This window comes from Carcharodon carcharias, chromosome 1 (assembly GCF_017639515.1).
Source record: "Carcharodon carcharias isolate sCarCar2 chromosome 1, sCarCar2.pri, whole genome shotgun sequence".
NCBI lineage: Eukaryota > Metazoa > Chordata > Chondrichthyes > Lamniformes > Lamnidae > Carcharodon > Carcharodon carcharias.
The window spans coordinates 6,960,087-6,981,053 of NC_054467.1; positions in this window are offsets into that span (position 1 = coordinate 6,960,087).

The following is a 20,967-nucleotide window of genomic DNA, read 5'->3' on the forward strand; positions in this document are numbered from 1 at the left end:
TCTGGATTACATATTATATCTCGGTTCTAGCAAACATATATATCTGGATTACATATTATATCTCGGTTCTAGCAAACATATATATCTGGATTACATATTATATCTCGGTTCTAGCAAACATATATATCTGATTACATATTATATCTCGGTTCTAGCAAACATATATATCTGGATTATATATTATATCTCGGTTCTAGCAAACATATATATCTGGATTATATATTATATCTCGGTTCTAGCAAACATATATATCTGGATTATATATTATATCTCGGTTCTAGCAAACATATATATCTGGATTATATATTATATCTCGGTTCTAGCAAACATATATATCTGGATTATATATTATATCTCGGTTCTAGCAAACATATATATCTGGATTATATATTATATCTCGGTTCTAGCAAACATATATATCTGGATTATATATTATATCTCGGTTCTAGCAAACATATATATCTGGATTATATATTATATCTCGGTTCTAGCAAACATATATATCTGGATTATATATTATATCTCGGTTCTAGCAAACATATATATCTGGATTATATATTATATCTCGGTTCTAGCAAACATATATATCTGGATTATATATTATATCTCGGTTCTAGCAAACATATATATCTGGATTATATATTATATCTCGGTTCTAGCAAACATATATATCTGGATTATATATTATATCTCGGTTCTAGCAAACATATATATCTGGATTACATATTATATCTCGGTTCTAGCAAACATATATATCTGGATTACATATTATATCTCGGTTCTAGCAAACATATATATCTGGATTACATATTATATCTCGGTTCTAGCAAACATATATATCTGGATTACATATTATATCTCGGTTCTAGCAAACATATATATCTGGATTACATATTATATCTCGGTTCTAGCAAACATATATATCTGGATTACATATTATATCTCGGTTCTAGCAAACATATATATCTGGATTACATATTATATCTCGGTTCTAGCAAACATATATATCTGGATTACATATTATATCTCGGTTCTAGCAAACATATATATCTGGATTACATATTATATCTCGGTTCTAGCAAACATATATATCTGGATTACATATTATATCTCGGTTCTAGCAAACATATATATCTGGATTACATATTATATCTCGGTTCTAGCAAACATATATATCTGGATTACATATTATATCTCGGTTCTAGCAAACATATATATCTGGATTACATATTATATCTCGGTTCTAGCAAACATATATATCTGGATTATATATTATATCTCGGTTCTAGCAAACATATATATCTGGATTACATATTATATCTCGGTTCTAGCAAACATATATATCTGGATTACATATTATATCTCGGTTCTAGCAAACATATATATCTGGATTACATATTATATCTCGGTTCTAGCAAACATATATATCTGGATTATATATTATATCTCGGTTCTAGCAAACATATGTATCTGGATTACATATTATATCTCGGTTCTAGCAAACATATGTATCTGGATTATATATTATATCTCGGTTCTAGCAAACATATGTATCTGGATTATATATTATATCTCGGTTCTAGCAAACATATGTATCTGGATTATATATTATATCTCGGTTCTAGCAAACATATGTATCTGGATTATATGTTATATCTCGGTTCTAGCAAACATATGTATCTGGATTACATGTTATATCTCGGTTCTAGCAAACATATGTATCTGGATTACATGTTATATCTCGGTTCTAGCAAACATATGTATCTGGATTACATGTTATATCTCGGTTCTAGCAAACATATGTATCTGGATTACATGTTATATCTCGGTTCTAGCAAACATATGTATCTGGATACATGTTATATCTCGGTTCTAGCAAACATATGTATCTGGATTACATGTTATATCTCGGTTCTAGCAAACATATGTATCTGGATTACATGTTATATCTCGGTTCTAGCAAACATATGTATCTGGATTACATGTTATATCTCGGTTCTAGCAAACATATGTATCTGGATTACATGTTATATCTCGGTTCTAGCAAACATATGTATCTGGATTACATGTTATATCTCGGTTCTAGCAAACATATGTATCTGGATTACATGTTATATCTCGGTTCTAGCAAACATATGTATCTGGATTACATGTTATATCTCGGTTCTAGCAAACATATATATCTGGATTATATATTATATCTCGGTTCTAGCAAACATATATATCTGGATTATATATTATATCTCGGTTCTAGCAAACATATATATCTGGATTATATATTATATCTCGGTTCTAGCAAACATATATATCTGGATTATATATTATATCTCGGTTCTAGCAAACATATATATCTGGATTATATATTATATCTCGGTTCTAGCAAACATATATATCTGGATTATATATTATATCTCGGTTCTAGCAAACATATATATCTGGATTATATATTATATCTCGGTTCTAGCAAACATATATATCTGGATTATATATTATATCTCGGTTCTAGCAAACATATATATCTGGATTATATATTATATCTCGGTTCTAGCAAACATATATATCTGGATTATATATTATATCTCGGTTCTAGCAAACATATATATCTGGATTATATATTATATCTCGGTTCTAGCAAACATATATATCTGGATTATATATTATATCTCGGTTCTAGCAAACATATATATCTGGATTATATATTATATCTCGGTTCTAGCAAACATATATATCTGGATTATATATTATATCTCGGTTCTAGCAAACATATATATCTGGATTATATATTATATCTCGGTTCTAGCAAACATATATATCTGGATTATATATTATATCTCGGTTCTAGCAAACATATATATCTGGATTATATATTATATCTCGGTTCTAGCAAACATATATATCTGGATTATATATTATATCTCGGTTCTAGCAAACATATATATCTGGATTATATATTATATCTCGGTTCTAGCAAACATATATATCTGGATTATATATTATATCTCGGTTCTAGCAAACATATATATCTGGATTATATATTATATCTCGGTTCTAGCAAACATATATATCTGGATTATATATTATATCTCGGTTCTAGCAAACATATATATCTGGATTATATATTATATCTCGGTTCTAGCAAACATATATATCTGGATTATATATTATATCTCGGTTCTAGCAAACATATATATCTGGATTACATATTATATCTCGGTTCTAGCAAACATATATATCTGGATTACATATTATATCTCGGTTCTAGCAAACATATATATCTGGATTACATATTATATCTTGGTTCTAGCAAACATATATATCTGGATTACATATTATATCTTGGTTCTAGCAAACATATATATCTGGATTACATATTATATCTTGGTTCTAGCAAACATATATATCTGGATTACATATTATATCTCGGTTCTAGCAAACATATATATCTGAATTACATATTATATCTTGGTTCTAGCAAACATATATACCTGGATTACATATTATATCTTGGTTCTAGCAAACATATATACCTGGATTACATGTTATATCTTGGTTCTAGCAAACATATATATCTGGATTACATGTTATATCTTGGTTCTAGCAAACATATATATCTGGATTACATGTTATATCTTGGTTCTAGCAAACATATATACCTGGATTACATGTTATATCTTGGTTCTAGCAAACATATATACCTGGATTACATGTTATATCTCGGTTCTAGCAAACATATATATCTGGATTATATATTATATCTCGGTTCTAGCAAACATATATATCTGGATTACATATTATATCTCGGTTCTAGCAAACATATATATCTGGATTATATATTATATCTCGGTTCTAGCAAACATATATATCTGGATTACATATTATATCTCGGTTCTAGCAAACATATATATCTGGATTATATATTATATCTCGGTTCTAGCAAACATATATATCTGGATTATATATTATATCTCGGTTCTAGCAAACATATATATCTGGATTACATATTATATCTCGGTTCTAGCAAACATATATATCTGGATTACATATTATATCTCGGTTCTAGCAAACATATATATCTGGATTACATATTATATCTCGGTTCTAGCAAACATATATATCTGGATTATATATTATATCTCGGTTCTAGCAAACATATATATCTGGATTATATATTATATCTCGGTTCTAGCAAACATATATATCTGGATTATATATTATATCTCGGTTCTAGCAAACATATATATCTGGATTATATATTATATCTCGGTTCTAGCAAACATATATATCTGGATTATATATTATATCTCGGTTCTAGCAAACATATATATCTGGATTATATATTATATCTTGGTTCTAGCAAACATATATATCTGGATTATATATTATATCTTGGTTCTAGCAAACATATATATCTGGATTATATATTATATCTTGGTTCTAGCAAACATATATATCTGGATTATATATTATATCTTGGTTCTAGCAAACATATATATCTGGATTATATATTATATCTTGGTTCTAGCAAACATATATATCTGGATTATATATTATATCTTGGTTCTAGCAAACATATATATCTGGATTATATATTATATCTTGGTTCTAGCAAACATATATATCTGGATTATATATTATATCTTGGTTCTAGCAAACATATATATCTGGATTATATATTATATCTTGGTTCTAGCAAACATATATATCTGGATTATATATTATATCTTGGTTCTAGCAAACATATATATCTGGATTATATATTATATCTTGGTTCTAGCAAACATATATATCTGGATTATATATTATATCTTGGTTCTAGCAAACATATATATCTGGATTATATATTATATCTTGGTTCTAGCAAACATATATATCTGGATTATATATTATATCTTGGTTCTAGCAAACATATATATCTGGATTATATATTATATCTTGGTTCTAGCAAACATATATATCTGGATTATATATTATATCTTGGTTCTAGCAAACATATATATCTGGATTATATATTATATCTTGGTTCTAGCAAACATATATATCTGGATTATATATTATATCTTGGTTCTAGCAAACATATATATCTGGATTATATATTATATCTTGGTTCTAGCAAACATATATATCTGGATTATATATTATATCTTGGTTCTAGCAAACATATATATCTGGATTATATATTATATCTTGGTTCTAGCAAACATATATATCTGAATTATATATTATATCTTGGTTCTAGCAAACATATATATCTGGATTATATATTATATCTTGGTTCTAGCAAACATATATATCTGGATTATATATTATATCTTGGTTCTAGCAAACATATATATCTGGATTATATATTATATCTTGGTTCTAGCAAACATATATATCTGGATTATATATTATATCTTGGTTCTAGCAAACATATATATCTGGATTATATATTATATCTTGGTTCTAGCAAACATATATATCTGGATTATATATTATATCTTGGTTCTAGCAAACATATATATCTGGATTATATATTATATCTTGGTTCTAGCAAACATATATATCTGGATTATATATTATATATCGATTCTTGCAAACATATATATTTGGATTATATATTATATATCGATTCTTACAAACATATATATCTGAATTATATATTATATATCAATTCTTGCAAACATATATATTTGGATTATATATTATATATCGATTCTTGCAAACATATATATCTGAATTATATATTATATATCGATTCTTGCAAACATATATATTTGGATTATATATTATATATTGATTCTTGCAAACATATATATCTGAATTATATATTATATATCGATTCTTGCAAACATATATATTTGGATTATATATTATATATCGATTCTTGCAAACATATATATCTGAATTATATATTATATATCGATTCTTGCAAACATATATATTTGGATTATATATTATATATTGATTCTTGCAAACATATATATCTGAATTATATATTATATATCAATTCTTGCAAACATATATATTTGGATTATATATTATATATTGATTCTTGCAAACATATATATCTGAATTATATATTATATATCGATTCTTGCAAACATATATATTTGGATTATATATTATATATTGATTCTTGCAAACATATATATCTGAATTATATATTATATATCGATTCTTGCAAACATATATATTTGGATTATATATTATATATTGATTCTTGCAAACATATATATCTGAATTATATATTATATATTGATTCTTGCAAACATATATTTGGATTATATATTATATATTGATTCTTGCAAACATATATATCTGAATTATATATTATATATTGATTCTTGCAAACATATATTTGGATTATATATTATATATTGATTCTTGCAAACATATATCTGAATTATATATTATATATTAATCCTTGCAAACATATATATTTGGATTATATATTATAGATCAATTCTTGCAAACATATATATTTGGATTACATATCCTAGTACTTACTGACTATATATATAGTTGTTGTTTTTATTCACAAATATACACGCAGACACATATTTGGAGTACATTTTCTACTGCATGCAAATATTTGTTTTGATTATATATCACAACTTAGTAAGTATAAAATGGTCCATCAATGCTCACCATATCCATTGGATGGTGTAACCTCAAGCACTACCCTCTCAGATCCCCAAGTATTGCTGTTGGAGTTAAATTTCCCTTTTAGTTCCAATATTGTTGGTCATTGCTTGCCGTGTGCTGACTGAGTGGAATTTTCTCTTCATTCAATGGAGAGAAGGGTTCGTTCTGTAGAATTCTTTATTGACTTTGTGTTTTTTCTTTAATTGAAAAATAATGACCAAATTTCCTGGGAGCTTGTCCTGTTCCACAGCTTCATCAGAGTGCAGCAGAACCTCCATTTATATGGGAATAACTGTGTGTCGCTATAATAACACAGTGAGGTTTGGGACTGGCTCAGAGAAAATTCCAGATCACATTCATTTCCCTTACTTTTTATCACAAGCGTTTTATCCATATGATAAATAAATCGCTGATAAAACCTATAGAGAATTCAAAAGAAACGTCTTTACCCAGAGGGTAGCGAGAATGTGGAGTTGAAAAGCAAAGATGCATTTAAGTGGAAGTTAGATAAACACATAAGAGAAAGAGAAAAAGAAGGATATGCTGATGGGGTGATATGAAATAGGGTGAGAGGAGGTTCGAATGGAATATAAACAACAACATGGACTAGTTGTGACGAATGATCTGTTTCTGTGCTAAAATTCTATGCAATGTTGCTACTTGAATACAAGGATTGAACTGTTTGGAACTTCAGGTAAATGAAACCAGCAATTCAAACTTCGCTGCAGGTGTTCTATCATACTTATGAAGGGAAAGTAATACCAAAATATTACTGATGTGATGTATCGCATAGACTGTTTCTCTTGGGTTAATTTTTTATTTCTTTGTACTTAATTAAGATTTAGAGAGTCTATCCTGTAATTAGGAACAGCTGTGTCTCTTTCTCTCCTTTAAGATGCTCCGTAAAACCTACCTCTTTGACCAAGCTTTTGGTCATCTTCCCTCATATCTCCTTCTGTGGCTCAGTGTCAAATCTTCTTTGCTAATGCTCCCGTCCCCAGGACTTGATGGTCAAGGAAGATGCATTCGTAATGTGGTCAAATAGGTTGAGTATCAGTTTGTAAATCCTTCCAACACGCGCCAATGGCAGGCAGTAAGAGGGGGAGAGATTCCTGGTCAGCCATGTGGTGGAAAGATAATTGGAGCCTCCAACATCCCCATCCATCGCTCCAGACTACAACATGCTTGTGAAAGTACACGTTGCCACAGCAACTCAAAACCCTTGGGGTGTCGGTGGACTCAGTTGGCTGGATGGCTGCTATGGGTCAGATAGGGGCCAACAGTACAGGGCTCGATCCCTATTCTAGCTGGGGTGGATTCAGGCCCTGCCTCCTTGCCCTACGACAGTGAAAGTGATATATCAATATAAGTTTGTTGTTCTTGTTGAGGTAGAACTTGCCCAAGGTCTGTGAAATTTTAGCAACATGCTGGACATTATTGCCATGGACATAGACCCCATGACCGAGTCTGGTGATGAGTTACTGCAAGACATGGAAAATGACGAGGACAGTACAGCTCCCAAAACAAGTCCAGTCACAAGCTGCTGACCACAGGTACGGAGACTACTGTGTAAGGGTCTTGTTGGCCAATCCTCTCAGTGAGCTTGATCATTAAACATTGTGATTTTCCATCAGACATATCAGTAATTCAGAATTTCAGGTTGCTTTAGTCTTTGCAGAATAGCGAGCGTGTTCTTACTTTGGACAACTTTTCTTTCTCTGATCTGTTGTAAAGTGGCAGACTGCAAGAATATATAATGTGAATTAAATATTATTCACCTACATGGATCTGTCAAACTGGATCATTGCTTTCAGATGTGACACCTGCTGTTTGTCACTTGTATAGGGTATTGAACTTGTTCTATGAGTGCCAATAGGTTGTGTCTGTGCTTCTTCACTGCATAATCAGTGTGAGCTCAGCACTGTGAACGTCTAGGATACAGGCTCCCATCTTTTTAGTAGTCTGACCTCATTCGGTAAGTGAATTGAACTGCACTTGCCAAACGTGAACCTTGTGATTTCCACGGCAGCAGTGGGAATGTTCATAACCTTTATTGAATGTGTTGCCCACGTACCTGAAGTCTCCAATATTGCACAATGTTCAGCACCATTCATGACTCCTCAGATACTGAAACAGTCCAAGTCTAAATGCAGCAAGACCTGGACAATATCCAGGCTTGGGCTGACAAGTGGCAAGTAACTTTCACACCACACAAGTGCCAGGTAATGACCATCTCCAACAAGAGAAAATCTAACCATCGTCCCCTGACGTTCAATGGCATTACCATCACTGAATCCCTCACTCTCAACATCCTGGGAGTTACCATTGACCAGAAACTGAACTGGAATAACCATATAAATACTGTTGCTACAAGAGCAGGTCAGAGGCTAGGAATCCTGTGACAAGTAATTCACCTTCTGACTCCCCAAAGCCTGCCCACCATCTACAAGGCACAAGTCAAGAGTGTGATGGAGTACTCCCCACTTGCCTGGATGATTGCAGCTCTCACAACACTCAAGAAGCTTAACACCATCCAGGACAAAGCAACCCACTTGATTGGCACCACACCCACAAATATTCAATCTCTTCACCACCAACTTACAGTAGCAGCAGTGTGTATCATCTGTTAGATGCACTGCAAGAATTCACCAAGGCTCCTTCAACGGCACCTTCCAAACCCATGACCACTACCATCTAGGACAAGGGAGCAGATAGATGGGAACATCACCATCTGGAAGTTCCCCTCCAAGCCACTCACCACCCTGACTTGGAAATATATCGTTGTTCCTTCACTGTCACTGGGTCAAAATCCTGGAACTCCCTCCTTAACAGCACTGTGGGTGTACCTACACCAAATGGACTGCAGCGGTTCAAGAAGGCAGCTCACTACCACCATCTCAAGGGCAACTAGGGATGGGCAATAAATGCTGGCCTAAGCAGCAAAGCCCACAGCCCACATCCCGTGAATGAATTTAAAAAAAAATGTTCACAAAGGGACCAGCCATTTAGGAATGAGATCAGGAAAAATATCTTCATGCAGAGTGTTGTGATTGGTGGATTTCTTTATCTGAGCGGGCTGTGGGCCATTGAATATATTGAAACCTCTGATTGACAGATTTTTTAGACTTTAGGGAAATGAAGTGATGTAGAGATGGTGCAGGAAAGTGAAGCTGAGCTGGAAGATCAGTTAGTGTCTTACTGAATGTGCAGTAGGCTCGAGGGGCCCTAGTCTACCTCTCCTCCTATTGAAAGGGCACACGGCTCTACATAAAACCAGTTTTAATGGTAATCTGCACTATGCACTTTGATGTTTAATGGTAAACTAGAGTTTTCTTGTGAGCTTCTGGGGATGGGGAAGAGGGGGCTCCCTTGTTAAAAGGCACTCAGTGCCTAATCAATGGGTCTATCATTGGGAAGGGTTGTCCTGCTGAGAACCACACCCCTGCCCTTTCTTCCGATCCCTCTCCCCCTTGCTAACCAGCGACCCACTTTCTGTAATGCCCATCCTGCCATCACTCTGTGGCCTAGGTCCCTTGGCAACCCTAGGCCTAGGGTTGTGTGGATTACTTACAGCAGTCACCGCCCCTGGTGACATTGATGGGCAATGGAGAGCTGCAGCCTCTGGTTGGCTAGCAGTGTGCAGGAGGCGTGATTTCTGCCTCTGGGGTCCGGAATCCTTAATTTTGTTACAGGATGTGCACAGCCAGCCTTGGCTGCAACCATCTGGAAAGGTGCTGAATGCAGATAAAGACACTTGTCTCTGTTGGAAGAAGGGGAAATCGGAAGGAATGTGATTGAATGGGTTTTTACAGCAATTAGCATCAATCTTGAATTTTTCTCAGATGAAGCATTGGTTACCTGTTTTAGTTTCATTCACCTGCTCCTAACATTTATTCTTATTAAGAATTATAGAAAGTCACAGGAGGCCATTCAGTCTAGCATGCCTGTGCCAGCTCTTGGAAAGAGTTATCCAGTTTGTCCCACCTTCCTGCTGCTCTATCCCCCATTGCCCTGAACATCTTTCCTCTTCCTCTTCATAGTCCTCAAATAATGTTGTCAATTCTATCTCTGTTGAATGGGGCTGCACACACTTCTGCTGAAAGACAAACCACACTAACACTGTGGAATAACTAGAAATAGTGGGAAGGAATTGTCTGTCTTAGCACTAACTTCCTCTTGGCAAAGACATCAAGCAATTACAGCTGCAATATTCTTCTACTTCATAATCTCCCTGCCTCTTTATTTGTCTCTCCCCACCCTCCCCTCACCCTGCTCCGCCCCCACCCCCATCCTCCATAAACCACGGCAATAAGCTGCTAGTCAGGCTCTCGCTAGTGGTTTCTCTGATGGAGGAAGTACACATATGCAGCACAAGCATATCCTTCCTCCCAATTTCCCTCCTTTCCACACAGACAAGTGGCTGATCTGCATTCATCACCTTTCCAGATGGTTACAGCCAAGGCTTGCTGTGTGAGAGACTGGAGGTGTGAAGCTGAGTCCTAGGCTGTGATAATAATGAAGAATGTATAAGAGGAACAAATTAAAGTACATTGGAATATTCTGTAAATAGTCATTTAATCTGGAAAGCAAGAATGATTAACGCTATTGGAGAACTCTGTAAAAAAAAAACTGAAAATAAGTTGTTTTTAATTATTTATATTAATAATTCAGAATTTGACTTGAACCTCAAAACCCTTAGCCTTCCACAGGTTGTTTTTTTGAATAAGCAAGGATTACTTTCCTTCCCAGTGGCCTGGTCAATGAATATGCCTACTGATGTATGATTGAGCCCCCCCAGACCAGGGGAAGGCACCATGCATGGTGCAGCAATGGCTGATTTCAGCTGGGCCAGTCATTTGGATATTATGATGTTCCCAGGCAAGGGAGGAGAAGGGTCAGCCAAGATTTGTCGGCCTGATTGCCGTATAGTGGTTCCAGTTAGGCTGAGGCCTGAGTGAATGCTGGCCGAAGGAAGAGTCAGCTTGGCTGCGGCACTCTGGTCAGTGTACACCTTGTGGGGAGACATGAGATGGTCTTGGCTCACACACCTGTTCACTGATGATGCAGGTTTTGTGCTACATCTAAACATCTTCTCAACTGCTGCAGAGAACTCTGAGGTCATAATCAAAAGACAGTGACACTGACTCAAGGTGGTCAGCCTGAAGCTATCAGGCAGCAGTGATAGTATAGTGGTAATGTCATTCAACTAGTAATCCAGGGGCCCTGGGTAATGCCCTGGGCTTCAAATCCCACCATATCAGCTGGTGGAATTTAAATTCAATTAATAAATCTGGAATTTAAAGCCAGCCTCAGAAATGGTGACCATGAAACCATTGTCGATTGTTGTAAAAACCCATCTGATTCACTAACATCCTTTCGGGAAGAAAATCTGCCATCCTTATCAGGCCTGACTTACATGTGACCCAGACCCACAGCATTGAGGTTGACTCTTAACTGCCCTCTGCAATGGCCTTGCAAGCAACTCAGTTCAAGGGCAATTAGGGATGAGCTGGCCTTGCCAGTGTTGCCCACATCCCACGAAAGAATGAACAAAATGCAGCACTACAATAAAACACGTAGACAGATTCCCTACCTGAGGGTCAATGGTCAGAAGTGACACGAAGCTTGATGAGATGCAACATTTGGAAAGCATCAGGCAAGAGACTGGAAAAAGCACAAAATACAACTGCCATGCGACTAAGAATCTTTACTGCTGGCGTACTAAGTAGACTGCTGCATGGTGCTGAAGTTTGGACTACATATCAGAAGCAGGAACACAAATTGAATTCATTTCATGTCAGCTCCTGGAAAAATATCCTTGGGATCCATTGGCAGCCTAGAGTCCCCAATACTGAAGTACTGCAGCTTTCTAATTCAGGAATGCTCAAATGATGTCAACTATGATGGCTAGGCCACCTCGAAAGAATAGATGATGGTCGCCTACCAAAAGATGTACTGTTTGGAGAGCTTGATGGTGTCAGTAGGCTCATTAGATAGCCAAAACTAAGCTACAAGGATTCTTGCAAGCCAAACATCATTTCATGACAGATTGACTTCAACAATTGAGAACAGTTTCCATGTGACAAGGGCACTTGATACTGAAGTCTCCACACTGGAGCACAGAAATTTGAAGATTTGCATCTTCAGGTTACCATAGAAAAGTGCAATCACAGGAAAGAACATATGGCAGTATAGCCCCTGTGTCAGTGAATGACAACTTAGAATGCCCTCATTACTACTGGCAATACCTTGCTCGAATTGGACTGTGCTCCCACCTGAGGACTCAGAACAGATGACCAGTAGGTATGACTCATTGGCAATGATGCAAAGCCAAAGAACGTAACCACTATGCTATTGTTGCACTGTTTGACTTTCCCAGGTTCCCTCCCCGCAATGGGATTCCCTACTCTTATTTGTATAGTGCCTGGGGATCTTTTCCATCCCCTTGAGAGGGCAAATATTTCATGTTTCATCTGAAAGACGGTACACTGCACTGGAGCGCTAGCCTAGATTTAAGTCACTTGAATCCATCTCCCTCTCAACTCAAAGCTGAAAGGGACAGCAATAGAGCCAATGACACCAGAAATGCCAGTTAGGCTGCAGCTGGTGTACTCCATACAGTTCCGATCACCACATTACAGGAAGGATGCAGTCACATTAGAGAGGTTCCAAAGGAGATTTACCAGGATGTTGCCAGGAACGGAGGATTTGAGTGATGAGGAAAGATTGGATAAGCTGGGGTTGTTTTCTTTGGACCAGAGGAGGCTGAGGGAGATTTAATTGTGAGGGACCTAGACAGAATGATTAGGAAGGTGTGTTTCCCTTAGGAGAGAGGCCGATAAAGAAGGGACATGGATTTAAAATAAGTGGCAGAATGATCAGAGGGGAAGCAGTAACCCTGTCCACCAGCTGAAAAGTCAGCCTCCACTGGCCCAGGAAGACATGGCTGGATTTTTATGGTTGTCAGGCAGTTAATTGCACAAGGTTGTGGCTTCCACCCCCATGTGAGACGATGTCCCAACCTCCAAAAGCTGTCAGCCAATTGGAGGGCTGGCAGCTGTCTGGTCCCAGTTGCGTCACAGGGAGCAGTGGCTGCTTTTGGGACTGCAGCCAGTCTCCAATGAGGAACAGCGGCAGATGCAGGATAACCAGGTAAGTGGGGAGGCTTCACCAGGGCCAATCAGGCAAGCCCTGGCGAGGGATCGGGGGGTGGGGGGGTACTGTGATTGGGAGGTTGAGGAGGATGGCATGCTGTGAGTCGGGGGCTGGCTCGTTTGGCACAGGGTGCCCCAACAGGAGGACTTCCAGCCCCCCCCCCCCAGAGCCTACAGCGAAACCTGGCAGCCTGGCCATTTGAAGTGGGCACCTGCCCTGCCTTGCCGACTGATTTTACATCTCTTCACCACCCGCCGGCCCAGTCCTGGATGGGGAGGAAGGAATGTAATATCCTGGCCTAAGAAATAGTTTTACATGCAATGTGTCGTAGAAGTTTGGAACTCTTGTCTGTAAAAAAGCAATTGATGCTAGATCTTATCGTTAGTTTTAAACTTTAGGTTGGTAGCTATTTGTTAATCAGACATATTAAGGGACATGGGGTAAAGGTGGGTTTACAGTGATTGGTCAGAGATTATTGATTAGTCATAAATCTAACTGAATGGTGGAACAGGCTTGATGGGCTGAATGACCTCCCCATGTTCCTACTTTTGTTTAGGCTGAGACCCACTGCGAGAATTGATCTTGTCTAGTGTGGCTTGATGGAGACTCAACCAAGCACGAAGAAGTTGGGGGTGAGGGGGTGTGAGGAGGCCAAGACCTGTAGTAAAATTTGGTTGCGAAAGGTTTTCCCAAGTTCTCGCCTGCTTTCCGAATGGTTGTGCCAATGATTTTTTAAATTATTTATTTATGGGATGTGGGCATTGCTGGCTAGGCCCAGCAGTGAAACGAAACAATGGGGAGGATTCGTGGCCAGACAATTATAAATTGGACAGTGGATTGGAAGAAACACTATGAATGCAAGATCAAAAATCTGTAGTTGCTTTAAAACCACCACCGCTAATTCTGTACAATGGTGCAAGTGTGATGCTAGTTTTGTCAGTGTTGCTGTTGTCCTCTAGACTCTCCTCATTGTTAAGTGGGCTGCATTGCGAAGAATTAATGTTGATTGCCTGATACTGTGGCTCGTGGTTCAATTGCGTAAGTGAGCCATGAACAGCACTAGCTGGTGTTCTATTTGTCCTTCGATTCAAGGATGACATCTACTTGGGGATGTGATTTTCTGCCATGGATCCTCATGTGACTGAACAGGACGATTCTCAACCCACAGATCTTTGGGTGCATGGGGAAGGATGTCCCACAAGGTAGCGGGATCCGAAGTGCAGGATTTGCTTCCTTTTCTTTCCTTATCTGTTGCCTCTCTGCCTCATCATTAAGATGTTGTGACTCAAAGTATCACACTTTAATGGACAAGTTGTTGCCATTTTGAATGATTGGCAGTAAGCTCTTCCCAGTCATTAACGTCAATGCAGCCGTGCTTCAGAGTGTCATTGTAGCGTTTTCTTTTTCCTCCCCTGGAACATTGGCCGTTTGAGAGTTGAGGAAACAGGACCTAGCGAAGTGACACTTTTCAGCCACCCAGACACAGTGTCCAGTCCAACGTAGTTGATTTTGCCTGAATGCTTTTGGAGATGTCTTTAAGAAGGAGACTAGTGTTTGTTCGATTGTCCACCCATTGAATATGGAGGATGAGGTAAAGGCTTTGCTGGTGAAATTTCTCTAGTGCTCTTATGTGTCACTGATACACAGTCCCAGTGTTAATTGAATGGCAGTACACAGTCTGTTCTGACCTAATCATTTTCCATAATATGTGGAGCTACAGTATATACAAGGAACTATCTACACTTTTGCACTTCATTTATGGTTTTGAAATGCAAATTACTTAATGCTGTTTTAAAAAAGTATAAATGATTTAAAACTAAGTATCTTGGTGGGTGGTATTTTTAAGCGTGACATGACGACAAGGCTAAGTGGAAGTGGTTCAGTCTAGGGAACAACTGTCATGCAAATATAATAATTTTCATAATGTTATTGTGATTTATTGGAAAGGTAGGCTAATAGTGGGTTTGGATTAGTTTCTCTGTGTGAGGTTGTGTGTGTAGGGGTTTTACTTGAATTGCAGACAGCTAACCTGAAGCTTTTGAAGTACCAAAAGAGAAGCTAGGTTTGAAATGCTAAATATGTAAACATGGTTGAAGTTTTAGGGTGTGAGGAAGGTTTGCATTTTTAGATAAACCAGAGTAGTTTGAATTTCAAAGCAATGATGGGATGTCACACCTATTCATGAGAAGTTAAGTCAAACAGCGTGTTTATTTTTCCCAAAGATTACTGATAATATAAGTACTATGAAAGATTTGTTTTATGGAAAAAGTAAAGTTGCAAAGACATATTGGGACAATGGAATTTACGCTAAAAAATGAGAAACCTGTATAAAGGAAATGAGATTATGTGTAAGGAGAAGACATTCTAAGATTAATGCCTTAATGGAGGTGTAACTGAGAGTCAGATTAATAAGGGGAGTTAGGAGTTATTATAGTAGTAATTTGTAGACCTCTATGTGTGCTTAAAATCTTTTCTACTATTAATAAATGTTTAATTTAGTTTTGTAAAAAAAAAACCCTAAAACTCGGTGGACTTATTATTACTGAATTCAAAGCCTGCATCTCAAAATAAAAATACAAATTGCAAAACAGCTGTGGCAGCTGTTTCAACTTTCCCTCTGGGATTTGAGCAGCTCAGCATTTACCATCCGCTGGGCCATAACAGAACACAGTATAATTGTATGTAAAGACGTTCTCAGCTTTTATGAATTGTTCTGATTAATATACAGTGAGATTCAAATAAGCAAAAAACACTATTAACTAACTTCCCAAAAGTTTAATTCTGGTTTGTCTCTCCTGGGGTTGTTGTTACCAGGAGACAGCCAGTCTGCTTGTGACTTGTATTTGGGAATGAACAGAAAATTGTCCTTAATTTGTCATGTCCGTAAGACATGAAAGAGATCACAAATTGTTTAGATCAATCCTTACTTTCTGCTTATTTAAAAATGGACTTTGCTGGGCCAAAAACATGGCTGCTACAGGTCACATGATTTACAAGTTGGCTACAGCCCTGGAAATTTCAAAGAGTAATTACAGGTCAAAGCTAAACCCTCACCCTTGTGGAATCTCACACCTGTGTGGACCCGTAACAATCAACAAAACAAGGGAACAGCAGATGGTCTGTCTCCCCAGCCTGGACTTAACACAAACAGAGAGCCATTAAAATGCATTACACCTGTGGAGGCATTAAAAGCCACCATTTAACTCCTAAGGTGAACAATGGATTTTGACCAGAGACATAGAAACTGATTGTTTACCTGAAACTGACTCTTCAATGGGGAACACTACATGACCTAAACTTCTTTGGCCTTTGAAAAGTGTTACATTCCTAGACTCCCAAGGCAGTCTATTGTTAAACATCCAGCTTGTCAATATCAAAGCCAGACCCCAGGCTAACAACAAAGCCTGCCTCAAGTCTAAATCTCTTTAATGCTGGTTCTCTGGAAGATTCCTGCCATCACCTATAGAATAGGCCAAATCTCTGGATACAAACCTTATCTTGCTGCACCATCATCAACTTTGAAGAAATTCGACAATCCCTGCTTTCAGCTAGCTGAACCCACCTGGACTTTAACTTCTATGTGAAGGAACCCTCACTGGACTCTGACATTCAGTGAATTCAGATCCATATCTTGTATTCTTTCTTTAAAGTTTTTCCTAATTGTAAAACTCTTTTCTTTCCTTATTTCTTTCTTGTGTGTTTGTGTGCGTGTGAGTAGTTGTGATGACCATTCCCCACCCTGCCGGGTTTGAGTGTGTGAATAAACAATACTTCTGATTTAACCCTAAAGAGAATTTGCTGCGAGTCACTTTAAAATTGACTTCACAGGCAAAGGATTTAGGGAAACACACCACAGCCTATTTCAAAAATTAAAACACCTCTGCTTATGGACAGACAGCGAGAAAAATAAAAGAGTTCAGTTTGCCTCTCTCCCCGTCCATAACAAATTGAATAATGCCACAAGTAGAAAAGAAAAAGTAAAATTAGCAAATTGTACAGCAGAGAGGAAGTACAGGTAAATCGCTCTTTTATCTGGAAGGAGTGTTTGATGTAGTGTAAAGGGTTAATCTTAAATATACAAATGGAACAGTCTACATCATCAGTGATGTAAAACCACATGACAACTGAGCATACTGAGGGATAGTCCTAGTGTTAAGCCTCATGCTAAACCTTGTACTGTATATAGTTAGAAGAATGTTCAATAAAAGGTCAAGTTTACCACAATCCTTGCCTCCAGCAGTCTCTATCGATCCTAATCAAGGACAACTGAAGCTAAGACCCACAACAATGATAACAGATTTGGGGCCTTGGATGGTGAGGAGAGAAAAGACAATAGGACAGGTGATACTTACACCTCCTGCGTTGCATAGGAAGGTGCTATGGAAAGGAGACGAGGTGTTGAGGATGATTGAGGAGTGGACCAGAGTGTCGCAGAGGGAAGTACTTATTAAGCGTCGTCACTGTTTTAATGTGGGAAGCGTGGTGCACAGCAATCTCCCACAAACAGCACTGAACATAATGACTTTATAATCTGCCTTTTAGTGATGTTGGTTGAGGGATAAATATTGACCAGCTCACTGAAGAGAACTCCTCTGCACTTCCTCAAAATAATGCATCCACATGAGAGGATTGATGGGGCCCCGGATTAAGGAAGATGGATTTAATTCTTCATTTCTCTGTGTTTTGTGGATTGTCATGGAGTAGGGAGGACTATCATTGTGGCTGACAAGGGTTGAGATTTTTTTCTCTGCTACACAATTGTTTGGTTGACTGACTCAATCAATTAGGAAACTGGGAGATGAGCTACTGTCAGATGGTCAATACAGATGCAAAGACTAGTGGATATTGATCAGAGCACCCCATGAAGGTGACAGGTGATCAAACTGTTGCTGAGGGATTGATTAATGCTTAGATATAATCAGTGCAAACATATTGAATGATAATCTGCTGTTAGCATTTACTGTGTTATATAGGTTAATTGGAGCTAATACGGTGACATTAGTTTAATATCACATGATAATGTGTGCTTGACATCCAATTTTTCAATCCATCGTTTTTCTACTTACAGTTGCTTTACAGAAGTTGGTTGGTAGACAGAGATAAACTATTCCTCCTGCTAGGAGAGTCCAGGACAAGGGGGAAGAACCTTAAAATTAGAGATTGATAATTCAAGGATGATGTCAGGAAATACCTCAGGAACTCTCTTCCCCCAAAAGATTGTTAAGGCTGAAAATTTCAAAGTTGGCTTTGATGGATTTTTGGTAGACAAGGGTATCAAAGGCTATGGAACCAAGGCAGGCAGATGGAGTTAAGGTACATATCAGCCATGATCTACTTGAATGGCGAGTGGATCATTTTCAAGGGGCTGAATGGCCTTTTCCTGTTCCTATGTTCCTTCTTTTCATTGTATCTGAGGATATTGCACATTGTACCTGTACAACAGTTTGAGTTAAATAAGTAGAATTGAACGACAAAGTAATGTGCCACACTGAAAAAGATGTATTAAATTGGAGGAAACATGGAATAGTTGACTGGTGGGTCTCTGCTGAAGGAGGCACATTCTTTGCACAAAGGAGAGTAGGCAGATCCTTTCTTTGTGGTTTCCAAAGAGAAACATAACACACCCATTTAAACTGTGTGAAAATGTGTCAGGTGGATATGGGACATGCGGCAATAGTTAGATTTTTTCCTGAACTTTTTAGCTTGTAAATTCTTTAACCTGTTACGTGCTAGGCATGCGAGCTGATAATGATGTGTTGAGAGCAACGAGGCATTTGGGACCTTAGTGAACAATGGGGCCAACAGCCCATCTCCTTAACCAATGAGATTTAAGGATTGAGAAAGAAACAGAGGAATGACGGTGGATTCAAGTCAATTCAAGAACAGAAAGAAAAATAAACTGAGAAAAAGAAAGAGAAAGAGGGAGCACGGAGATGGGAAGGCAAAATAAGAAACAAATTATAAATTTCAAAATTATGACATTTTTTAGTATCTCTAAGAACAATTCGCTACCTGAAGGAATGAAACTTCCCAGTTTAATTTGTTCGCTTTTCCGGCCGGAGAGGTTGACTGGAATTGCATTAACAATTAACACATCATTAAAAAAGGTAGTTAGGCTGCTAAGTTCCAACCCTAACTCCCTGCAGCGAGTTTAATGGATAATTGATGTGCAAATCCAACAAGTTTTTAAAAATAATGGGGAAGCCAAGGGCTAGATGCCACTTCTGTGAAGCAAGCCATGGAGCAAGTTCTGGTGTTCACAACTCAACTGTGTCTCTTCATCCCCTGAACTTTCTGGCCGATTTGCATGTTAATAAAAACAGCATGCATCATTAACAGGCTCATGATGTTATCAGAACCAAAGAAAAATCCTCTCTGCCGCCTAGTCCTTCATACCAAAAAAGAAACTGAGAAACTCTTAGCTGTGAAAGCAAAGCTCCATAAAAGACAGCTCACTATTCTTGGCATGCAGCCCTTCAAAAACACTGCGATCATCTTTTGAAAATACAGCCAAACAGTCATCCTTAGTTGTAACTTAAAGTTGTTGTTACAGAGGACATAATTTTACTATTGTGTTGAAGAAAACAGGGGACTATTGGTGTTTACTATACCATGATCCAAGCTTCAATCAAGTTGACATAAACTGAAAAGCAGATGTGAAACAAATGGCTTTTAAAATTAAATCTAATGACTATATACGGATGTGGAGAAGCTTCACCACCCTGGAGCATACGATAAAATTTTCACTTACGTAGGGATGGAAAATTGTGGGGTGTTGGGGTGTCGACTAGTGATCCCCTGATCTGCACACTCGGTGGGTGAGGCTCTGCACTTGGAAGCGTGCGCATTCATGAGATGTTCAATTTAATCTAATTTAATTCCTACAATAATCTGAATTCAAAATTTGGTAGCTCATAGATGGTTTCAATTCATGATTCATTGCCTGTGAGGGTGGTGTAACATTTAACTTGCTAGAATGCTCATGTACTGCCTTTGTCTTTTGTGTTTTCTGTAGTCCAATTCCACAGCGATGACATTTCTGGTTAACTAGTTTCTTTGATTATCCCTTGTAGTGCTGTTTCTAAGCACCGGGATCTTCAATGCCAGGTGACCTTTTAACCTGTTTCACTTGACAAACAGCAGCAATGCCCCACGAAGTCCCTGCTGATCTTTGCTGTATCAATGACA